The sequence below is a fragment of the Hypanus sabinus genome, chromosome 13, assembly GCF_030144855.1.
Source record: "Hypanus sabinus isolate sHypSab1 chromosome 13, sHypSab1.hap1, whole genome shotgun sequence".
In the NCBI taxonomy this organism is placed as follows: Eukaryota; Metazoa; Chordata; class Chondrichthyes; order Myliobatiformes; family Dasyatidae; genus Hypanus; species Hypanus sabinus.
In genome coordinates, this window is record NC_082718.1 from 7,622,193 (window position 1) to 7,643,063 (window position 20,871).

The 20,871-nt window shown below is 40.8% G+C and overlaps 1 protein-coding gene across 1 annotated transcript in view; it reads right to left on the reverse strand.

The window, feature by feature from the left end:
* Nucleotides 1–20,871, reverse strand: part of exoc4 (exocyst complex component 4) — a 502,794-nt gene that overhangs the window by 157,729 nt on the left and 324,194 nt on the right. The gene's annotated exons all lie outside the window — the stretch shown is intronic.

Sequence of the window (20,871 nt, forward strand, 5' to 3'; positions counted from 1 at the left end):
GTTATAAAGAAGGTAAGACAGGGGCTATACTTTATTAAGAGTCTGAAGAGATTTGGCATGTCAACAAACACACTCAAAAACTTCTATAGTTGTACCGTGGAGAGCATTTTAACAGGCCGCATCACTGTTTGGAATGGAGGGGTTACTGCACAGGACTGAAAGAAGCTGCAGAAGGTTGTAAATCTAGTTTGCTCCATCTTGGATATTAGCCTACAAAGTGCCCAGGACATCTTCAGGAAGCGGTGTCTCAGAAAGGCAGCGCTCATTACTAAGCTACCTTGGTGTAAAGGATAATAAATTTCATCGCATCTCTTGAATTCTGAGTTTGGACTAAGGCTGCGAAGAGACCTGGAGATAAGTTGTCCTAGTTAAAATGAAACTGGGAATTGGTTAATTTCTTTAACAAAGTCTGTATTATAAATGAATGGCAAAAGAAGACAAGGAAAGGCTGGCTACTTGTTATTCTTGGTGTTACAAGGGTGCTGGTCAGCAGCTGTGTATCAATTAAAACTGAAATAAAAAACACACCTGAACGGGGCCAACAGGAAATCTTAGTCTGCTCCGAGTCTATGGGGATGATGTATTTATCTACTGATCTATGTGTGAAGTGAGCTGAATAAATGTCAGAGTTTGGGTGGTTTTGCTCTGTGGAGCTGCTTGGAAAAGCAGGCTCTTTTTTTAACGACCAAAATTTCCAGAAAGCACCAACTAAATTAAAGCATTAATTCTCCACTAAGTCCAAATGAAATCAATCATTCAATGTCTCAGCAAAAACTGAATAACCGAAAACAGGAAAGTGCTTTTGACACACTTTAATGTGTGTTGCTGAGTCCCAAATTCGTTTACTGAGCAAATGAGCAAAACTAGATGGATTTGTTCATGCTCAAATTAGGACAAGATATCAAGTGCCATTTATCATCATAGATTGAATGCAAAACAGACGAACCAGTGGCTTGTTGTGATGAGACATCTTGTGCATTATGAAAAATGTTTTATCTTTGCATTCAGCCTCAGTATCACCAGGCACATTGTGGAATCAAACTACTATATCTTAATTCAAATTCATAAAGACATTCTCCACTACAATAGCCAATATTTTCGGCTTCCCAGAAAAGCTGTCATAACTTCTCAGTGCAAAGTTTTGCATTCAACTAGTAGCACTTTCGAGGAATGGGCTACACCAGCTGAAATTAGATGGAAACCAATCAATTTTACGAGAAAGAATATTCGAGCAGGTGACAGTAATTGTTGTGATTACACTAAACATGGTCCAAGAGGAGAACATCATTAAGTTACTTACACCTTTGTGAAAAAACATACTTTTGTCTTTTGCAGGCAACACACACAAAATGCTGGAGGAACTCAACAGGTCAGGCAGCATCGATGGAAAAGAGTAAATAGTTGACATTTCAGGCCAAGTCCTTTCTTCAGGGCTGGAAAAAAAAGATGAGGGTCTCAGCCTGATAGATCGACTGTTTACTCTTATCCATAGATGCTGCTTGGTCTGTTGAGTTTCTCCAGCATTTTGTGTGTGTTGCTTGGATTACCAGCATCTGCAATTTTTCTAGTGTTTTGTCTCTTACATAGAGTGTATCAGTTCCCAACTAATAAACAAGAAAGGTACAATCCAAAGGACCTAATGAGAACACAGGACTGTGCAAGAGTGGGCTGCTTAGCTCCGTATGTCTGCTATATTAGGCAATGAAATAACTGGCCTCAATTCCCCTTTCTTGTCCAATCCATATAGTCCAAAAGTCTTTCTTTGCTAGTATTGAATACATTAATTGACTTACTGCATCCAAAGCTCCTCGTGTACAGAATTTCAAAAGTTCACAACCTTCCAAAAGAAATATTATCACTACTTAATTTTAAGTGGCTGACTTCTTCTAAAACAATGCTTCTAAGTTTTAGAATTCTCTAGTATAAATGTTATCCTTGCAACAGTTATTCTTCCAAGTACTATCAGAGAAGCTCTGTTGATTGTTTGTGGTCTAAAGGTTTCCTTACAAATAACCTATTGGTCTGACAACTTATTGCTAAGTGCTGAAAAAGCTGAGGTGCAGCAGATACAGGCACTGGGATTCTATTTATAAACTGATAGGAAAAGGAAAAGAATAAAATTTAAAATGGTAATACTGAGTTGATGTGTAGCTACATTTGGATCAAATTACTCTGGAAGAATATTGCAACAATCCAGATTTTATAATGGTTGAGATGGATTTTCAGAAACCTCTTTGTGGTGTATCTGGTAGGGCACTGAAAACCTGAGCCAACTTACTGGCAGGAGTGTTCAAGGACTTCTTCAATCTCTCACTGCAGCAGTCAAAGGTTCCCAACTACTTCAAAAGAGCAACAATCATACCAGTGCCCAAAAAAAGAAAGGTTTGCTGCCTCAACAACTATTATTCAGTTGCACTCACATCTACTGTGAAGTGCTTTGAGAGACTGGCCATGGCCATAATCAGCTCCTGCTTGAGAAAGGATCTGGACCTAGACCTGGGCAAGCTGCCTATCGCTAAAATAAGTCTATAGCAGATGCAATCTCACTGGCTTTCCACTCAGCCCTGGATCACCTGGACAATAGCAACACCTACATCAGGCTATTGTTCATTGATTATAACTCAGCACTGAAGACACTCAAATACTCAGTCTAAGCATGAAGCGCCAAAACCTGGGCCTCTGTACCTCCATCTGCAACTGGATCCTTAACTTCCTCATCAGAAGACCACAGTCTGTGCTGATCTCCTCTCAGTGCAAACAACACAGGCTGCATCTCAAGGTTGCATGCTTAGCCCATTGCTCTATTCTCCTTCCACCCGTGACTGTGTGGCTAGTCACAGCTCAAACACTATCTATAAATTTGCTGGTGACACAATTATTGACAGAATTTCAGATGGTGATGAGGAGGTCTACAGGTGTTACAGCAACAATCTTGCACTCAGTAGCAGTAAGACAAATGAATTGATTGTGGACTTCAGAAACACACACCTCATCAAGGGATCAGCAGTGGAAAGGGTGAGCAGTTTCAAGTTCCTGGGCGACAACATCTCTGAGGATCTATCCTGGGCCCAACATATTGATGCAATTACAAAGAAGATACAACATCAGCTGTACTTTATTAGGAGTCTGAGGAGATCTGGTATGTCACCAAACACTCTTGTAAATTTCTACAGATGTTCTATAGAGAGCATTCCAACTAGTTATATTACTGTCTGGTATGGAGGGGTCACAGCTTCTAAAAAGGAGGCAGAAAGTTGTAAACTCAGACAATCCCTTTTCTGGCACTAGCCTCCCCAGCATCAAGGCCATCTTCTAAAGGTGATGCCTTAAAAAGGCAACATCCATCATTAAGGAAGCCCATCACCCTGGATATGCCCTCTTCTCATTGCTGTCATCATGAAGGAGGTACAGGAGCCTGAAGACACACAATCAACATTTCAAGATCAGCTACTTCCCCTCTACCGTCAGATTTCTGAATAGACAGTAAACCCATTTATATTACTTCACTAATTTTTTAATATCTCTTTGCACTACTTATTTAATTTAAATTTTATACAGTATATTATTGTAATTCATAGATTTTTATTATGCATTGCAATGTACTGCTGCCGCAAAACCCAAAATTCACAATATATGCCAGTGATATTAAATCTGATTCTGATTAATCATAGAGTGTCACTAGTTGTGATGTGGTGTTGGCAATATTACCTATGTAATAATATTAGGATGGGAACAATTCGCACTGTTCAGTCCTTTCTGCTATGCAAACAATAGTTGATTTTAGAAAGCTCCTCATGGAATTTTAATTATTTTTATCACTTTCCCTTGTTCTCTTATATTTCCATCTTTATTCTCTCTGTTTCTGACTTTCATGACTATTTTTGACAACTTTTGTTAGCATTCCTCAGTTTCTTTCTCAATCCTTAAATCTCCTTCTACTGCAGGAGATACATCGCTGATCCTTTGTTGATCCCACCCCGTGCGCCTTTGCTCTCTTCTTTATTGACCTCTGGCAAATTTTGTGAAATATTTCTGAGCTGAAGAATGCAGATGCCATGAGATGCATCTAAAGTACTCTGGCGCCAGCATAATCAGGGATGCTGTGTCTATCACTCATTTTGCTGATATGCCAGAAAGATGTTCTTTTGTGGTGTTATTTCTTTGTTTATTTGATGATACAGCGCAGAGTAGACTTTTCAAGTCACACCGCCCCAGCAACCCTACAATCCTAATTAATCCTAACCGAATCACTGGACAATTTACAATGTCCATTTAACTTATTAGGTACATCTTTGGACTGTGGGAGGAAACTGGAAGGACTGGAGTAAACCCACCCATCCCAAGAGGAGGACGTAAAGAGATTCCATACCAGAACTGAACTCTGAACTCCGGAATGCCCCATGCTAACTGCTCTGCTACCGTGGTACCACCGTGTTGTTATATCACGTCACTATGTATACAGTGCACTCATGTAAACTTTGTCTTTAGCACAGAGACATCAGGAAACATAATGGTTAGACTCATTATTCTCCATTTATTCATCAGAACATAATTTTCTTTAGACTGGTATAATCAAGATTAATATTTCCACAATCAAAATATTACGGAAGTACCTTTTCTCACAGTAGGGATGATGTGCGCTAAGCCTCTGAGAGTCACTTATTGATTTCCATTGAAATCAAGGTGATAGTTTGTATATTATAAATAGAATGTTTCAAAGAACAGGCAGGTAGAATAGTGGATTTGTGGCGACCCACTTTCTATGCAGGTGAACCAGCTCACAAAATGGCACGCGCGTTGGCACAGAGGCCAGCCCCAAAATGGTGTTGGGCCTTCTTCTTCACCAGCAAGGGGAGAAAGCCCGTGCGCGGGAAGAAACTTCTGTCATGCACCTCTGATGTCATTTCCGCCCAGAGAGGGCGGGAACGGAACTGCGTAAAAGCCGGTGCTGCCAAGTTTGAATAAACTAGTCTGGAGTGCAACTTACAGACCGCATGTTGTTATTTCTAGCTCTGTGTGTAGCACATCGCTACAGATTAATTTTTAGTGAAGAGCCAGGTGGACTTATGTTTAGTGAGCAACTTGTTAAAGTCTGTACTTTATGTCTATCAGTTTCCAACCTATGTGAACCTTGGGGGTAAAAGTGAGGAACATCTTCAAGTAAATATAGGACAGTGTTAAAATGTACAGTATATATGAACAGATGAGAGATTTTTTAAAATCTTTTCAATTTAAGAGAATTTCCTTTCCACAATTTGAGGCATATAATCACATTTATACAAGTTACAATGGAGTTTCTTTTGAAAGTATAAAAGACATTTATAAACTTGAGCTGAGCGAAAACTCCAGCCCATGCTGGACACAGTAAATTGGAGGGGTGGGGGATGTGGGGATGATTGTGGGGCAGTCAAGTACAGTTGAGAGGGTATTTCTTTGCAGTTAGCTTATATTTTAGCTTTCAGCTAAGACTGTTCATCTTTCTTCCCAAAGGATGTTTGAGCATGTGTATCCCTGAAGGTAAATGTTGCCAGCTCAATATGCAGACTGGGTTGCAAGACACTTCCGACACTTATTTTAAATCCTCGACTCAGTTTTATCCCCCCTGGTTCAGTCAGTTCTGAGCTATATCTGTGACACTTCACACGTTCCTAATCTTTTTAATGATTTCAAGTCCCCGGGCGCCAACACCTCCAACCCCAGCAGGAAGTCTTCAAAGCTCTCTGTTTCTTTCTGGACACCAGACCCAACCCGTTCCCCTGCACCATCACTTTCCTCCATGTAGTGGAACTTGACCTTAATCTCAATAATTTGGTCTTTGGCTAGTCCCACTTCCTTCAAACAAAAGGTGTAGCCATAGGTACTCACATGGGTCCCAGCTATGCCTACCTTTTTGTCAGCTATATGGAACAGTCTATGCTCCAAGCCTACACTGGTGTCACACCCCCACTTCTCCTATGTTACACTGACGACTGCATTGGTACTGCTTCCTGCCCCCGTGCTGAGCTTGCCGACTTCATCAACTTTGTTTCCAACATCCACCCTACCATCAAATTTACCTGGTCCATCTCTGACACCGCTCTCCCCTTTCTTGATCTCTCTGTCTCTATCTCTGGAGACAGCTTATCTACTGATGTCTATTATAAACCCACTGACTCTCTCAGCTACCTGAACTATAAGTCTTACCACCCTGTTACTTGTAAAAATGCCATGCACTTCTCTCAATTGCATCTGCTCCCAGGATGAGGCTTTTCATTCTAGAATGAAGGCGATGTCCTCCTCTTTCAAAGAAAGGGGCTTCGATTCCTCCACCATCAACGCTGCCCTGAACCACATCTCCTCCATTTCACACAAGTCTGCCCTCACCCCATCCTCCCGTCACCTTGGGTTCCTCTTGTCGTCACCTACCACCCTATTAGCCTCCGCGTCCAGCACATAATTGTCAATAACTTCCGCCACCTCCAATGGGATCCCACCACCAAGCACATCTTTCCCTCTCTCTCACTTTCTGTAGGGATCGATCCCTACGCGACTCCCTTACCCATTCATCCCTCCCCACTGATCTCCCTCCTGGCACTTACTTACAACACTTCACCTGTGACTCTGCTGGGGTCATATACTGTGTTTGGTTTTCCTGGTGTGGCTTCCTGTATATCGGTGAGACCCAACATAGATTGGGAGACTGCCTCGCCAAGTACCTATGCTCTGTTTGCCAGAAAACAGCAGGATCTCCCAGTGGCCACCATTTTAATTCTCCATTCCCATTCTGACATGTCAATCAATGCCCTCCTCTGCTGTCGCTATGCGGCCTCACTCAAGTTGGAGAAGCAATGCCTTATATCTCATCTGGGTAGCCTCCAACCTGATGGTATGTACATTGATTTCTCGATCTTCCTGTAATGCCCACCCCCCCCCCCACCATTCCCCATCCTCTTTTCCTTCTCTGACCTTAACTCCCTGCCTGTGCATCACCTCCCTTTGGTACTTCTCCCCCTCTTCTTTCCTCCATGGCCTTCTGTCCTCTCCTATTAGATTTCCTCCTCTCCAGCCCTGTAACTCTTTCACCAATCAACTTCTCAACTCTTTACTTCACACCATCTCCCTCTTCTCCCCCCCCACCCCCCCAACGGTTTCACCTATCACCTTGTGTTTCTCCTTCCCTTACCCCACTCTTTTCTCCAGTCCTGCTGAAGGGTCTTGGCTGTACTCTTTTTCCATAGATGCTGCCTATCCTGTTAAGTTCCCCCAGCATTTTGTGTGTGTTGCTTGGATTTCCAGCATCTGACAATTCTCTCTTGTTTTAAATTTATGAGCTCACTTTATCAGTGTCATTTGAGGGATCTAGAGATATACACACACTCATCCATTCTTAGTCACTGTGGGAAAGATATTGCCTCGCTCTATGATACCAAGAGGAAATCATCTGTCCACTAGGAACATGGAAACTGTGGCCAACTTTCCACATGTCGAGGTCACCTCAGTTGTGGGGAGTCACTGATGATGAATAACGTGTAAACAATTAAAGAAGTGTGTCACTTCATGAGCTAACCAACCTCAGTCACCTCCTGTCTCATTTGTGAAAGAGTCTACAGGGCTCCTCTTTGCCTCATTAGTCAGCTCAGAGTGTATAAAGTACGAGCGCAAGCACATCATAAACATACGACTGGGAAAGCCAATAGCAGAGAAATTATTACACTTGCAATCATAGGGAATGAGAGCTCACAAATATAAGATCCAAATCAGACACATTTGTGTGCTAATATGAGTCACAATATGTGTTGCTTTCTTCTCAAGGTGGCTGTGGTGCTGTCAGAGTCTGTGATCTACAGCTGGAGCTCAAACAACGGCTCTTCACGAGCCGTGAGTTTTTGGACTGGCCATGTTATACCATCTCCAGAAGGGGCCTGGAAGATGTGCACCTTCAGGGAGCAGCCCCATAGATGACCCAGTTTTTCACTGATTTCACAGACTGAAACGTTGTGGGTGACTGAAACATCGGGACAGCAGGCAGTGTGCACTGCTGTCAGAAGGCCCCTATATGAGTGATTCCCCCCTGGTGAGTCAGAACCTGTTGATCATTGAGCTGGGCTGCTTGGATGCATGACATGGAAGATCGTCAACATCCGAACAGTGAACTGCTGGTCTCTCGCTCTCATTGTTGCAGGTGCAATCTCCCACCTCCTGCTGGTGAGTGGGAGTTCATCTGAGATACTGAAGTGCTGGGTTATGGACTGCAGATCAAGGTCTTTTTGGGGGTTTGCATGGTGAAGGGGTGGGGAATTAGGTGTTTCTGCTGCTGCTTTTGTGTGGGGGGCTTTGAGGTTCTGATATTACTATCATTCATTGTTTAGGTTTTGTGTTTCACGGATGTCTCTGTGAAGAGTAAGAATTTCAGTTGTATATTGTAGACATTCTCTGATATTAAATTGAAGCATTGAACCATTACTTAATTATCATGAGTAAATTCAAATTGATAGGAGTCTATTGCAGATCAATTCCAATTCCCTCAGCAGATGTGCATGCAGTGCAGTAGACAGTTGGCACTAGGGGTGGAAGCAAGTGCTTTGTGCAAAATACAAAGGCAAAAGTATCCCTGGGATGCTATAGGTCATGTATCGTTATAGAAATACAGCATGTATCATAGAGCCACTTCTTCATTCCTGTTTTGTCATTGTTGGCCACAATTCAAATCTGATTTGTTTTAACATATATAGATAGATTCAAATGTCAAAAACAAATGTGAATTAAATTCTACCAAAGTTCCTGTGGCATTTAAAAAATACTAAACATTTGCTCTCAATCTATGGCACGCCTGTCGCTAATTGTTTTTATCAGGGCCTTGCAACTGCAAGAAAGATTGGCTTCCATTAGGTGCATTTCAGTTGCACTGCAATCAGAGGAATTCCCAAGGTCCTTTCACAGTTTAAAGAAAAGAAATATGACCTCGACGCCACATATTTCCAGGGGTACTGTAGAATTATTGTTTACCTTAACATCTGCGGCAGAATTTGCTGTTTTTGCCCAATGCTCCACGTCCAAAGGCAAATGCAAGAAGCAAAGACGAGGAAGATGTCAGAAAGTTGCAGCTTTGTCCTTTAAAACAAGTGTTGCTTTGGAAAAGCATTTTTAATATTTTTATCTCCATCCTCAATTTTTAGGCTTATAATTTGTGCACTTGATCACCTTGGTCATTTACAGCTTAATAGTGCTCTGTATTATATCCTTTAGCATTTCCAGTGAGAAGAACCACACAGCAACTAAATGACTAATAAATCAACACATGTGGCGAATAAAGGTCCTCAGAAGACTTTATTCCAACCTGGATCTGTTAAGATTCAGTACATTTACTGGCTGGCTGCTCAAAAACTTAATGATAAATTAAATTTGGGGTTTATATTTTGCAATGACAATGATTAACGTACAATGCAAAGGTTTATTGCTTCTACGTGCTTGAAGTGCTCTTCTGTTCCAGCTTGCAATTTATCTCCGCATTTGATAATAATTATTTATTGTGCATAATCAAACTGAGACCTAACATAGAGGTACTTAAAGCATATATTAATCATATAAGAAAATATTACAAAACAAAGTAAGATATAATGCACGAGTAATTCAACATTCCTTTTCTAAAAAAGTCATTGAGTTGGTTCGGTGATGAAATGGGCAATACATATTGCAATACTGCAGATGAAGGGAATCACAATTCACCTCAATGGGTCAAACTCTTCTCAATTAGCAGTTATCTAGATTCGCCCACACAACTCTCTGCATAACCTAACTCACTTGGTAAGGACGGGAGGGTCCATCACACTGGCCTCCTGATCCTGGAGTCTGGCATGATGTACAGCAAAGCCTCAGCAGTTAGAGAGCATCAAGCAGTAAACTGCTGAGGCACCTTCCTCCAAGAAGCCATTATTTGGATGGGAGATGATTTTGGGAGCAGAATTTCACCTCCTACCAAATTGTGTGATAAAGATACTGCTTCTCAACTTTGCATTGGGTCTTTTGGTAACACTGCAGGAGGGTACTGCAGGAAGTATCATTTCCTATTCCTCACCTTTGTCACTAGTTAAAATCTATTAGTTTGAGATTATAAGACATAGGGGCAGAATTAGGCCATTCAGCCCATCAAGCCAGCTCTGTCATTTCATCATGACTGATCTATTTCTTACCCAACCCATTCTCCTGCCTTTTCCCTGTAACCTTTCACGCTCCAACTAATCCAAAACCTTTCAATCTCTGCCTTAAATATACTCAATAACTTGACCCCCACAGCCATTTGTGGCAATAAATTTCACAGATTCACCACTCTCTGGCTAAATAAATTCCTCCTCATCTCATAAATGCATGTCCCTCTATTCTGAGGCTGTGTCCTCTGGTTCTAGAGCCTCCCACCATAGGAAACACCCTCTCTATATCCACTATCTAGATCTTTCAACATTTGAAGGGCTTCAATGAGATTCCCCATTCATTCTTCTAAGTTTCAGCAAGTAAAGGCCCAGAGTCATCAATTGCCCCTCAAGTGATAAGTCTTTTATTCCCAGAATCATTTTTCTGAAAATCCTTTGAACCCTCTCCAACGTCAGCACATCCTTTTTATAATAAGGGATCCAAAACTGCTCACAATACTCCAACTGAGACCTCACCAGTGCCTTATAAAGCCTCAGCATTACATCCTTGTTTTTATACTGTAGTCCTCATGAAATGAATGTCTACATTCCATTTGCCTTACTCACCACTCACTCAACCTACAAATTAACATGTAGGGAATTCTGCATGAGGACGTCCAAGATCCTTTGCACTTTGGATTTTTGAATTTTCTCTGTTTATTAAATAGCCTATGCTTTTTACTTCTTCTACCAAAGTGCATGACCATTAACTCCCTGGCACTGCATTCCATTCACCATTTCTTTACCCATTCTCCTAATCTGTCTAGTCCTTCTGCAGCCTCCCTGCTTCCTCGAGAGCACTCCTCCACCCATCTTTGTATCATCTGCAAACTAGGCCACAAACCCATCAATTCAGCCATCCAAATCACTGACATTCAATGTAAAAAGCAGTCCCAATACAGATTACTGTGGAACACCACTATTCATTGGCAGCCATACTGAAAAGACCCTTTATTCCCACTCTTTGCTCTTGCCAATCAGCCATTGCTTTATCTGTGCTAGTATCTTTCTTGAAATACCACCTGCTCTTATCTTGTTTAGCAGCCTCACGTGCGGCACCTTGTCAAAGGCGTTCTGAAAATCCAAATACACAACATCAACCGATTCTCCTTTGTCTAGCCTGCTTGTTATCCTCAAAGAATTCCAACAGATTTGTCTCTCTCCCAGTCTGGAAAAGACTTGTCTCTGAAATGTTAACTCGAGTTCTCTTTCTGCAGATGCTGCCTGATCTGCTGAATAATTCCACATTTTTCTGTTTAAAACTCCAACTCCAAAGACTATCAATGACACAGACAGACAGATTTTTAGTCCTGTTCCCTGCAGTAAAGTGCTGATATGTGACTATCAGCTGAGGACAAATTTGCCTGAATGCCCCATGCAGCTAACACCCACTTGCCTTCAAATCAGAAGATTGAGGCTTGATTACCTATTCCAGCGACATGATTGCCTTTTTTTTAGGCTAACTGGTCAGTGTAATAATGAGTCCACTTTCAATGCAAATGCCAATGCCCTCTTGGATAGACATACAGTCTCTTGTGGCACTATAATGAATAAAGGCACAGGACTTTAACATCATTGCCTTGGACAGTGTTTATTGCTCAATCAAAATCGCTAAATGAATAGACTGCTCAGTCCTTACCCTTGTGTAGTGGTTAGCGTAATGCTGTAAAGCTCCAACGTTCAGGGTTCAACTCTGCCACTGTCTGTAAGGAGTTTGCATGTTCTCACCGTGACTACGTGGGTTTCTTCTGGGTGCTCCGGTTTCCTCCCACGTTCCAAAGACGCATGGTCAGTAAGTTGTGGGCATGCTATGCTGGAGCTGTAAACGTGGCAAAACTTGCGGTCTGCACCCAGAATAGTCTTGGACTCTGCTGGTCATTGATGCAAGTGATGCATTTTGCTGTGTTTCATCGTACATGGGACAAATGAATCTAATCTTTAAGCTCAACTATAATCTTTATTCCTATTCAAGAGAGCATGCTTACTGCCAGGCTTATTGCTCCACCACAACTGTGAATACACTTCAAAATTTACTTCAATGGCTGTAATGTGCTGTGGATACCTTCAAGTCCTGGATGACACTCTATCAATGCAGAACTAAAGGTTTAATGTCACGATATGTAAAAAGTCTGTTTACAACAAGAATATCGTAATACAGCTTTAATACAGTCAGGCCTCCCAAAGTACTCACTGTAGTGTTGACAGAAAAGATTTGACACTGAGACATGACAAGATATGAAATACCAAATGTTTGAAGGGGGAGAAGATATGGAATGTTTTTAAGAGAGGTGTTACCACAGAGGTTTAAAATTTGACATCAGAGATTAGACTGAGGCAGCAGAATGGACAGCTTTCAATATGTTGCTAAAAGAATTAGTCTCAATTATACAGCCCAGAAACATTACTGACCACAAGTCATTTAGGAGGCAACATATGCTAGCTGTTTTAGAGTTAATTTAAAGATAAAAATAAACTAGACATATTTCACCTCAATTGAAGCTTTCTCAGATGGAATTCCATCTAATAATAACATAGATTCATCGTGCTATGAATCTCTGTAATTATTTGTGAATAACAAGCTACCTACATATTTCCCCTGAACCTCCAACCCCCAATTAATCCAATGCTGTGAATGTATTCACCTGAATAATGACAAATGAACAGCCCAGGAACTAAAATACATACACTTTTTAAAGTTAAAGTTAGAAATCAGTTGTGTGTCTTCATTGATATCACAAAACAGCATACAGCACAGTGGTAATTTTATTAGGTACACCTGCTCATTAATGCAAATATCTAATCAGCTAATCATGTGGCAGCAACTCAATACGTAAAAGCATGCTGACATGGTCAAGAGGTTCCGATATTGTTCACATCAAACATCAGAAAGGGGAAGAAAATCTGAGCTGTGACTTTCACCGTGACATGATTGCTGGTGCCAGATGGGGTGGTTTGAGTATCTCAGTAATGTATTTATTTATGTATTTACTGATACAGTGTGGAGTTGACCCTTCTGACCTTTGACCCACACAACACAGAAACCCTCACCAAACCCAATTAATCCCAATCTAATCACGGAACAATTTACAAAGAACAATTAACCTACTTGGTATGTTTCCAGACTGTGGGAGGAAACTGGAGCACCTGAGGAGAACCCATGCAGTCTACAGTGAGGACCTACAACCTCCTTACAGATGGCGCTGGAATTAAACTCCTTAATCTGGAATGCATCGAGTTGTAATAGTGTCGTGCTAACCACAATGCTACAATGGATTGCATGATCCCCTGGCATTTTGAAGCACAACAGTCTTTAGAGTTTGCAGACAATAGTGTGAAAAACAAAAACATCCAACGAGCGGCAGTTAACAAAACCACGTTGTTAATGAGAGAATCAGAGGAGAATGGTCAGACTTGTTCAAGCTGACAGGAAGGTGACAGTAACTGAAATAACCACGTGTGCTTAAGAGCATCTCTGAATGCACAGCACATCGAACCTCAAAGCGGATGGGTTGCAGCAACAAAAAACCAGGTTCCACTTCTGTGGTCACTTTATAGCGTACATTTCTGTACCTAATAAAGTGGCCATGGTGTGTAATTTTACTTTGCTGTTCGGTAAAGCAAGATAACATTGGTTATCCTGGAACGGTACACCAGAAAACATTTATAATCACTGTGTACTTACAAATAAAATTCCTTTTCCTCAAAACCAAAACAAGTTACATTGAAGATGACTTGTCAACCTATGACAAAGTGCAGGCTGCTCTACCCCTTGGACAAAAGCCCAATTCAATCTCATTTGAGAGGTGCCAGACCCAGTTTTACTCACCAACTACTTGGCTAGCCATGAAAAAGAGATTTCCATGCAAGCCACCCTGACTGCATCTACAGCTGGTTCTCCGAGAAGTAAAAAGATGGTGAGTATCTCATTATGAAAGGATGAAGCTTACTGAAATGATTAAAATAAAGCAATGATGGGGTTAACATTTTAAATATCTCCCCTAAAATCAGTGACTGTGGAATCCTTATGTAATTCCAATGAAATTACAAAATGTTTTTGCTTCGGGCTATAAGTTAGTCCCAAATGACAATTACTTTCTCAGGCAATTGGGAGCCAGTAATAATTTGACTGACTGGTTAATGTTTGAAATGCTGTTGCCTCTGGCTAATTTTTGTTTGTTTCTGGCCCCATATTCACAGCATGCTGCTAGCAGAAATATTTTCATAGGCTGCCAGCTTTGAAATAGACGGTAAATCAGCTGTCATTCAAAACTCGCCACTAAAGCAAGGACATGTCATTAGAAAGCAGGACAGAAAAAGCCTCGCTGATTGAGATCCCACTACTGTCCAGGTGCCTTATGCTAATGATACCTGGATATAATTTTGTCTCCACTATTATCCTTTTTGAAGAGTATAGATTTTGTTCAGAGTGTAGCGGTATTACGATAACTCGAGTTGAGTATGATGTTCTCCTGAGGGTTTGTCTATTGGTGGGTCCTCAGGGTGCACAGAAATGGAAACTCAGGGAGGGAGATAAGACAATGGTCTAAATGACAACATGTATATTGCTACGTCCCTGTACCAGGTTCAATCACCATCTTTAATTTATTTCATTTTGATTTATAGTACGGAACAGGCCCTTCCAGCCCAAGGAGCCACACCGCTCAGCTACCCATCTATTTAATTCTAGCCTAATCATAATACAACGACCAATTAACCGACTAACCAGTATATCTTTAGACTGTGGGAGGAAACCAGAGCATCTGGAGAAAACCCACATGCACACCAGAACAATATACAAACTTCATAGCCATATTTACATTACAAAAGAGTTGGTACGAATAATTATATTTGAACAGTGACATGCAGGAGGAAAAGAGCTCATCTCTCCAGAAACCCAACCTGGTCATGATGTACCTCCAGAATTTAATAAAGTGGCCGCTGAGTATTCATAGTCTTCTGTTGCTGTAGCCCATCCATTTTAAGGTTCAACATCTTGTGTTTTCAGAGATGCTTCTTTTGTTATAATGTGTGGTTATTTGAGTTACTGTCTTCTTCCTGTCAGTTTGAACCAGTCTGGCCATTCTCTTTTGACCTCTCACATTAACAAGGCATTTTTGTTGATAGAATTGCCAGTCACTGGATGCTTTTTCGTTTGTCACACCCATCTTTGTAAACTCTAGGAGACCACAGTAACATGAAAATCCCAGGAGATCAACAACTTCTGTGATAGTCAAACTACCCCAATTAATGGCAACAATCATTCCATGGTCAAAATCACTTAGATCAGATTCTTTTCTCATTCTGATGTTTTGGTCTGAAGAAAAAAAGAACCTTTTGACCATCTCTGCATGCTTTTATGCAGAGTTCCTGCAACATGATTGACTGATTAGTTATTTGCATTAATGTACAGGTGTGCTGAATAAAGTGACCATTGAGTGGGTCCAATCCTCACTCCACATGCTAAAGTTGAATGAACTCCTATAAGATATAAGACCCGAATAAAAACCTAAGCTATTTTTGGGGGAATAACAACCTGTTAACTACGACATGAACTATATTGAGGTGATCAGAACTAATCCATGACATCAGGCTAGCCCTGACCTCCCAGAAATGAGACCTCTCATTTCTTACCTTTTGGTAGAAACAATCTTTGTTCCAGCATCAAATCTGAAAAATGATAAGCTGCCCGAGGTCCCACTTCCTCCACTGGTTACTCGACAGAGCAGATTCAGAAACCGTCTGGAATATAGGAGCAACCACACCTGCTGATTCCTTGGAGGCTCATATCTAATATCATGTTGCCAGCTGCATGCGTCATCTGATTTGCAGGTTGGTATACATCAGAATGAAATTCATATTTTGCTGGAGATGAGGTGTGAGAGCTTAGAGAGAGAGTGGAGACAGAAGTATTTCACAATGTGATGCTCTGTGGTGCCTATGACTGGGGAAGTGTTTATACTGAAGCATTAACAAGGATATAGTGAACAGTAGTTTGTAGCCATGTGCTGCATAACCTGTAACATAGTTGTCTGCTGCTGAGAAGGATTCCATTACTGAAGAGACAGTAATTTGATGCCAGATACCAATGCCACATCTATAGTACCATTTTGCAAGGACAATTCTGGGAATGAAAGGGTTATCATATGAGGGACACTTGATGGCTCGGGGTCTGTACTCGCTGGAATTTAGAAGGATGTGACGGGGGATCTCATTGAAACCCTTAGAATTTTGAAAGGCCTAGACAGAGTAGATGGGGAAAAGATGTTGCCCATGGTTGGGAAGTTTAGGACAAGAGGGCACAGCCTCAGGATAGAGCAGTGTCCATGTAAAACAGAGATGCAGAGAAATTTATTCAGCAAGATGGTAGTGAATTTGTGGAATTTCTTACCACAGGCAACTGCCGAGGCCAGGTCATAGGATGTATTTAAGGCAGAGCTTGATGGGTTCTTGATTGGACTCAGCATCAAAGGTTATGGGGAGAAGGCTAGGAGTGGGGCTGAGGAGGGAAAAAAGGGATCAGTTATGACTGAATGGCAGAGCAGACTTGATGGGCCAAATGGCTTAATTCTGCTCCAATGTCTTATGGTCTAATTTGTCCCACTGACCCATATGCATCCTTTAAGCAATTACAACAACACTTAAAATTAATAAAGGAGAGAAAATCCAGATCCTAATGAATAGTAAAACGCTTTATTTCAAGCGATGTCTTTAAGCTAACGTTGATGAAATTTCTAAAAAACACAAAATGCTGGCAGAACTCAGCAGGCCAGACAGCATCTAGGTTGATGAAATTTCATTTTGAAATCTCATCTGGTGTTCCTTCTGCCATGGCTTGCCACATCTAGCCAACACCCCTACCTATTCCATAACTGACTATACCGTACTATCCTCATCCTCAAATACTCATCTTTCTCAGAATAAGAAAGCGCTTGAAGGGAAGCTATAAGAAAAGCATGAATATCAATGTCCTGAAAATCTGTGGGAAGTCTTAACAGTTTGGCAATGTTACTAAGGGTTGAACTTGAGTAATCTCAATGCAGCGGTTGATGCAGAAGTATTATTAGAAGGTTTTACAAAAGGAAGAGAAAGAGAGATGAAAGTTTTTCCCTTTTAGATGAATTGTAGCATTTTATATGTAAGAGTAAGGCTGTTTTTGGAAAGAATGCCGGTAACAACTGAGTTGATGACTCTCTCACCCGAGTCAGTAGATGACAAATTCCAGTATCAGAATGTACTATTATTCTTGGTTGATATTCAAGTACAATACTGAGGGAGTGCAACACCTTTTAGAAATTTTTTTTTAACCGAAGCTTTTTTTAACCGAAGATGGACATAGAAAACTCAGTGACACTATTTTAAAGAAGAACAGGAGAGTTATCACTTGTGTTGTAAATAGTATTTACCTTGAAGACATTTGTCCTCATGTTGCTGTTTGTTGGAGTTTGTATTGTGCTGAACTTTCTACATGTTAAAGAGAATATATTTCTAAAAAAAAAACTTTTGGAAGCTTTTGGACATCAGAAAAAATGGTGCATAATGTTGTCTCTCTTTTCCTTTTCTACTCTTTCATTTGGAAGAACAGAAGAAATGAGATTCCTTTCTTAAGAAAGGAGGGCTTGAAGCTGGCATACTTATTACCAAGAAATTGTTGTTAGGAGCTCAGGGGTTATGCGCTTTAAGAAGACAGATGGTGGGTATATTATTGAACAAAGCACAATAAAGATCAGAAAGGAGGAAACATTCGGGCTCTCACGACCAGCCTGTTTAACAGTTTCTTCCCCCAAGCCACCATTAGACTCCTCAATTCCCTAGAGTCTAGTCTGACTCTGACTGACACACACACACACACACACACACCACTCCACTCCCTTTGCAATTTTTGCTCATTTCTTTCTTAATTCCTGCTAAAACATTGTTTACATTTACATAATTCATTATTGTAATTTGCCCTTTACTGTGCCTCTTGTCTTGTTTATTAATTATTGTGCTGTCTTGCACTGTTTTGTGCACTTTATGTAGTCCCATGTAGGTCTGAAATCTCAATTAGTTTTGTGTTGCTTCATGTACCATCATGGTCCTGGAGGAACGTTGTTTTGTTTTTACTGTGTACTGTACCAGCAGTTATGGTTGAAATGACAATAAAAGCGACTTGACTTGACATGTAGAAATTAGAATAGACAAGTGTATAATTTTTGACATTAGAAAACCTACAACATTCTCATGTGGAAAAGCAGAATATTTTGAGTGCTGAAAATCTAATGCCCTGTGCCCCTCCTCAGAGACACTGCTCGATTTGCTAATTATTTCCATCATCCCTTATTTTTACGTTGAAGTTGCTCATTGATTGTGTGGGAGGTGAGGATTAAGGGAGAGGATTTATTGTGAAGTTGAGATACTTAGAAGTGTTTTCATTTCCCAATATGTTCTTCATATAAATAGGTGATTGGCAGTGTTGCCTTTTGATTCTCAGCTACTTGGCAAGAAAGTTTAATGAAAGTAATTAAATCTGCTAAATGTTGGCTTTGCCTTTGGAACGTGGAAGGCAATAAAGCTCATTAGTAGCATGAAGCAGAGTGTCTCAAATTCATTTCTCATGAACGAAAGCAAAATTTGACTAAGTTACCTGAAGTGTATAAAGAAGCAAGCTCTTTTATGGGTAAGGATGGACGCAGGCAGGTTAAAGGAAGCTCTGAAATGCAGAACCTGTACTGTGTCAAACTATAATAACAATAACTTAGGAAGAAAATAAAACAATAGTAACTTGTGACCAACACTTAGGATTCCTATCTATCAGTACTCAATGCCCATGTCATAGCATTGACTCAAGATAACAGATTGTAATTGGAGAGCAGACATGACAGCAAGTACACCATACTACATTCTAGTAGAGTTTTCACATGTTTGCACCTTCCCATATCATTTGCCTACCAAAGATATAGAAATAGCCTTACTAGTCTTCCACCTTAACAAACAATCCATTTGATAAACTGAGTGTTGAAAACAAAAACACAATTTCCAGTTCTCCAGATGTGTTGACTTGCATTATATTTGAACACTACTGCATTAAATATCCTGTTCCTCTTTATTGTTTCTTCTGAAGGCTTTATTCCATTAAGCATGTGACAATAAAAATAATTTAAATTCCAGTTTTTTCACACATTTGCACAAAAATTAATAACCACCTTTGTAACTGTTAATCTGTTCAATGCTGATCTAAAAAGGCCAGTTAAACACTTGATTTATCAAGAGGGTGACCAGCTTGAAGTTGCTCAGTATACACGTTACCAATGACCTCACTTGGTCTGTACACACCGGCTGTGTGGTGAAAAAAGCACAACAGCATCTCTTTCACCTCAGATGGTTGAACAAGTTCCCCATAAGTTCCCAAATCCTAGGAACTTTCTACTGGGGCACAATTGAGAGCACTCTGACCGACTGTATCACTGCCTGGTATGGGATCTGTACCTCCCTTAATCGCAGGACTCTGCAGAGAGTGGTGCCGACAGCCCAGCACATATGTGGATGTGAACTTCCCACTATTCAGGACATTTACAGTGACAGGTGTGTATAAAGGGCCCAAAGGATCATTGGGAACCTGAGTCACCCCAACCACAAACTGTTCTAGTTGCTACCATCTGGGAAACGGTTCCGCAGCATTAAAGCCAGGACCAAAAGGGTCCAGGACAGCTTCTTCCACCAGGCCATCAGACTGATTAATTCACACTGACACAGTTGTACTTCTAAACTATATTGACTGTTCTGTTGAATCTTACTGTAGATACTATGTATTACAAATTAATAATTTGCACATTGCACATTCAGACGGAGACATAATGTAAAGATTTGTATGTGAAGGATGTAAGAAATAAAGTCAATGCAATTCAGAATTCAAAGTAAAACAATAAACTATGTTTTTTGCATCTAATTTCAGAGCACCTCCCCAGTTTGAAGAGCTTCTGGATAATCCTTTGGTACCATTTCATATCTAAAAGTGTGGAAAAGCAGAGTACCAGCAGTTTTTCTTTGAAATATCATGTACATCCCATTCACAGAAGGCGAATCAAATCTAATCCTGCTCATAATTGATCAATCTTCTCACAATCTTCAACGTTCAAAGTTCAAATCACCCAAACTTCGGGTCGTTCTTCGCACTAGGCACCTAGCGACGATTGTTAATACGCTCTGGGCCTGGACCCCATTGCCATGCTTCAGCCCGTACCTGACCTTTTGAAATTGGCCTGGCACTTAGATTGATCAAGTCTCGCTCTCAGTTTAGGTGGATGAGCTTTGAAACTGCCTTTCCTCCGCTTCAATTTTGTTCCGTATAGCTCACCCAAACTTTGCCTTGAATATGCCCTGACCTCGCCTCGACTGTGCCTTGACCTCATCTCAACTGAGATTTGAATATGTCTTGACCTCATCTCGACTGTGTCTTGAATATGCCTTGATCTTGCCTTACGCCTGCACACTTCAACACTCAACTCAGCCTTGCTTTCACTTGCCTCTCCACTGTTTGCAGTGATTGTTTACCATAAATACAAGTAAAAGTGTTATTATTAAATTAGTTAGTTGTGCTTTTCGCTTTATTTGCTGACAACAAGTAGTTGCTGGGCTTCACCAGTGATATATTAAACCGGAAGTGATGGGAGACTTTGCTCTGGTGCTATGAAGTAACATTTAGTCTTCAACGAACAGATCTGCAAAA